Source organism: Mus caroli, chromosome 10, assembly GCF_900094665.2.
Source record: "Mus caroli chromosome 10, CAROLI_EIJ_v1.1, whole genome shotgun sequence".
NCBI lineage: Eukaryota > Metazoa > Chordata > Mammalia > Rodentia > Muridae > Mus > Mus caroli.
The window spans coordinates 75,883,095-75,887,938 of NC_034579.1; the positions used below are offsets into that span (position 1 = coordinate 75,883,095).

A 4,844-nucleotide genomic window follows, 5' to 3' on the forward strand; every position below is an offset into this window, starting at 1 on the left:
TTTATAAGCAAACAGTCTATACTAATGCTAGTGTTCCTCATGTACACTAGTGTTCCTCATGTACATGAGGATTTATGCTAGTGTAGTGAGAGGAGCAGTTTATGAGACACAAGAGGGTTGCTGCAGTAGAGGAACCTGAATCCCTATACCACATCTCTATGAGATACAAAAGGTTAGATTATGTGAATGCAGTGTGAAAACCTTGTATTTGTTTTCTTTGTATTCTTATTTAATAGGTATATCATCTGTCACGCAGAATACAAGCCACTTGAGCATAAGGGGCATGGAAAGATGCAGTGTACCTCTCCCTCTCCTACCACAGTTAGAAGATATATAGTAGTCCCTGCTATGAGTAGACTTTATGAATGTGACATGAATTTACAGGCACTTGGTGTTCCAACTACAGTGGGAATGCATCAACAGACTTACAATGGAGAAAAGCTTTATAGCTACCAGGAATATGGGAATTCTTCTGTTTATCCTGGTTCACTTTGCAAAGGTAGTGTGAATCACACTATAAGAAAATGTTTTGAGTGCACTCAATGTTGTAAAGCTCTGAGTTCTCTTCAAAGACATGAAAAAAATTCATCTGGGAGAAGGAATTGATAATTGTGAGCCATGTACTAAAGGCTTTAACCATCACAATATCTTCAAACACACAAAAGAACCAATAATGAAGAGGATCCCTATGAATATAGTCAGTGTGATAAAGCCTTTGGATCTGATTCTTCCTTACACCAAAGATCTCATTTGGAAGTAGCTCCCTATAAAAATAATCAGGGTGTAAAAGACTTTCCACATCACAGTTGTCTTCAAGTACGCAGAATTCATACTGAAGAGAAACCTTATGCATGTAATCAGTGTGGTAAAGCCTTTGCAAGTCGCCATAATCTTAAAATACATAAAAGAATTCACATTGGAGAGAAACCCTATGCATGCCATCAATGTGGTAAAGCCTTTGCACATAGCATTTATATTCAGAGGCATGAAAGAAGTCATATAGGAGACAGACCATATGAGTGTCATCAGTGTGGTAAAGGCTTTACACATTTTGGGTGTCTTCAAAACCATCTGAAAAATCATACTGGTGAGAAACCATATGAGTGTAATCAATGTGGTAAAGCCTTTGCAAGTCACCGTAATCTTCAAACACATGAAAGAATTCATACTGGAGAGAAACCCTATGAATGTAATCAATGTGGTAAAGCTTTTGCACATATCATTTATCTTCAAAGGCATGAAAAAGTCATACAGAAAACAAACGTTATCAATGTAATCAGTGTGGTAAAGTTGAGTTTGTAAGTCAAGTAATCTTCAGAAACATGAAAGAAGGCGTAATGGAGAGGTAACTTACGGATGCAATTGATACAGTATAAGCCTTTGCATCTTTCATTCTTCTTCAAGGGAATGAAAGAATTCATACGGGAGAGAAACACCACGAATCTAGTAAATGCAGTAAAGTCTTGTACACCAAGCACATTTTCCCCCCTACTGAGCCATCTTCCTGGTACTCATGTATGATTAATCATTTCATCATTACAGTATTGTTTTATTTACAAATTGTATATAAATTGTCATCTAAGGATAAAAGTATACCAAACAATTTGACTAATAAAACCTATTTGAAATGAAAATATTTATACTGTCATCCATTTGTATGGGTTATGTTAGTTTATTCTGAGGAATAAGTACATAAGTACTTGTTCTTAACACTTTGTCAGAAATACAAATGAGTGGCAGAGAAGTGTTGCAATAGTTAAAAGTGGTTGCTTCTAAGCCTAACGACCTGAGTTTATTCTCTGGGAAACCCACAGCAAGTTTTTCTCTATTAATATACTTGGGCTATGACATATGAAACACACATAATCCAGGACTTAGGTAAATATTTTTTAAATTGAAATAAGGGCCACTGCAGTTACTCAGGTATTTAAGGCACTTGCTCCCAAATGTGACTTACTCAGTTTGATTTCTCGTACTGACAGAGGAAATAAAGAATAGACACCTGTAAGTTCTCCTCTGCCTTGCATGTGCATATCATGGTACAGGTGCTTAAATACTGATAATGAACAAAGCAAAGAAAATAACCAAAATATTGAGAACACAGGGAACAGTTTACCAATTGAAATTAATATATTGAAGCATTCTGTGGAGTGTTATTATTCAACAAAATAATAATGGTTTCTGTTTAAGTCTTATGCTATTTGTCTCTGATTTAATTCAAAGATAGCTCATTTTATGAATCTATCTCATCTGGACCTAGTGGTGTATTTTGGAGACATACAAGTGGATCTTTCTGAGTTTAAGGCTATCTTGTTCAACATGGTAAGTTCCAGGACACCAATAGCCACGTAGAGTGATCCTTTCTAAAAAGAACCAAAAAGGAAAAAAGTATGTAAATGTAGCACATATCGCATTATGGAACCTTTCCTAATAACACTCTGTACTCATCTTTATTCAATTAAACCATTCAATTCCATGTCTTCACTCACATAAAGAGAACAGAGTTACTAATGAAAATAAGCAATATGCTAAGTTCATTCACCGAGGAATAGAAATCTATTGAATACTTTCATGACCATGTAGCAGAGACTTTCTTCACATACAAGGTAGAAGGAGTAATGGACATCTTCATCTTTTACATTATAATGACATATTTGGGTTCTGGAAATTTGACTCAATAGTACTGCTCCTATTGGGTGTCCAACTTGTGCTTCCTAGCACCCACATCATAAGCCTCAGAACTACCTGTAATTCCAGGTCCAAATGATCTGATGTTCTCTTCTGGCTTCCTTGGTCACCAGGTATGTAAATGGTGTAAAGGCATATATACATTTTTTATGGTTTTATATATTATATATTTTCAATTATAAAAATAACACACTTGATAGTACTTTTAAAATTATGGACTCATTATATATCTATATGTCTATATCTATATATCTATATGTATATATATACACACATATATGATTATATATTGTAAATTGTATAAATATGTGACTACTTATTGTACAAGGGGCTTTATGGTTTTTTTGTTTGGTTTTTGTTTTTATTATTTACAAATTTGAATAGAAATTTAAGTATATTGCTGGAACATGGTTGTGCTTGTATGGACACTTCAAGAATACAAGAAAAGTCTTGTGATCTCAGTTTCTTAAAAAAAACAGAATTGCTTTTGGAATGTGATTTTTTCTTCTTTCTCTTGGATGTAGTGGATAAGAGTGAGTTTTCTCCACATTAATCATTATTGCTTGCCATTGTTATTCAATGAAATGTTTAAACTATCCTTTATATGCCTGTGTGATAAAACGTGATAGTTGTTTTTAAAACAAAAATCCCAGCTGTATAGTTTTATCACATGAGGACTCAGGAGCCAGGCACTGGTGAAATCCTGCTAGCTCAGAGAGGTAGAGAAAGCACCCAGCTTACCTTCTTACTCCACAAACATCCCAGAGGAAAAAAGGCCCTTTCTCCTTCTCCATGCTATCTTAAAGGCCCTTCTTTCTGTTTACTTATGTTCACTCCCTGTCAGCTGGTTAGTTGCTCTGTTTCTTGGATTAAAGGTGTATGCCTGTGCTAGGCCATAACCTAAGTACTTGTTTCTAGTAAACAGAAAGCTCTAGGACCAAAGGCTGAGCCACACCACAGTGAGAAACAGTTCATACTCTTGGGGTTTACAATGTGATCAAATATCCTGCAATCCTTATTTTCCATGTCTGGGTTGTCTTTGTGATTGCATACAGCTCACAGCCATGAAAACTTTACTCAAATGACCTTAACCCTGAGAATATAAAGTGCGTTGAGCCCTGAATAAAGCTGACTATTGCATTGGACTTTGGTCTGCCTCATTTATTGGCTCTGTTCTTCTAGATTCCCTCTAGAGTGGTGATAAGTATGTCTGAACATGAATTAGAAGTTGGCTACAAAAGAGGTGAATGGGGACTCTCAAAGAGGTGAGTGAGAATAATGGGGCAGAAACTAGGGAAAGCTTTGACTTTGTTGAGCTTGTGCATCATCCCTTTTAAAGAAATGAACATTCAAATCACATATTAAATATTAAAATCACTACCATTCAATTTCCCACAAGTTGTTTATGATCATAAGCCCTGGTTTCCAGAAGATGGAACTTTAGATGGAGAAGTATGAGACAGAATCTGAAGTAATATTGAACTGGAACATGAACTAGATGAAGTTTTCCTTCAGGCTTATATGGATGATATACTGTTGCCCCCCTCCAAAGAGGAAGAGCTATTCCATATGTAACATGAATCATGATATGCTACTTAAAAATGGGCTTATTTTATCTGAAAAGGTACAATGATTAGACACTGCAATATTTGAGAGTACTGATTACTTGAACAACTGTTAAACTACAAAAAAATGTCCATTAGATAAGACAATTTAAAAATACGTAACTTTCAGAAATTCTTAGGGGATAGTGATTGGATGCATCCTACTTTAGGAGTACCCAATTATGCAGTAACCATATTATTCAAAACTCTAGAAGGTCAGATGTCATTGCACAGTCCTCAGCTATTATCTCAGGGGGCAATGATAGCTATCTGAATCCAGACTAAAAGAGTCATTGGTGTAGCATTTGGATTCTTTTCTGCCTTTAAACCTACTCTTTTCTCTCCCTACTAAATTGTCTCCTATAGGTATTATATAGCACAAGAGAATAAGCCTTTGGAATAGGTCTATTTATACCATAAGGGCTATGAAATGCTAAGTGCCTTCCTTGCTTTTCTTCTTTTGTTTATTTATTATCCCTAACAATCAATGTTTAAGAGTGCTACACAACTCTATGGATTCATTTGTAGATTACCTTAGAAGGATAGGAAATC

The 4,844-nt window shown here is 35.4% G+C and overlaps 1 pseudogene; it reads left to right on the plus strand.

The window, feature by feature from the left end:
* Positions 1-648: 648 nt before the first annotated feature.
* Positions 649-2,868, plus strand: LOC115029059 (annotated as a pseudogene).
* Positions 2,869-4,844: the final 1,976 nt, after the last annotated feature.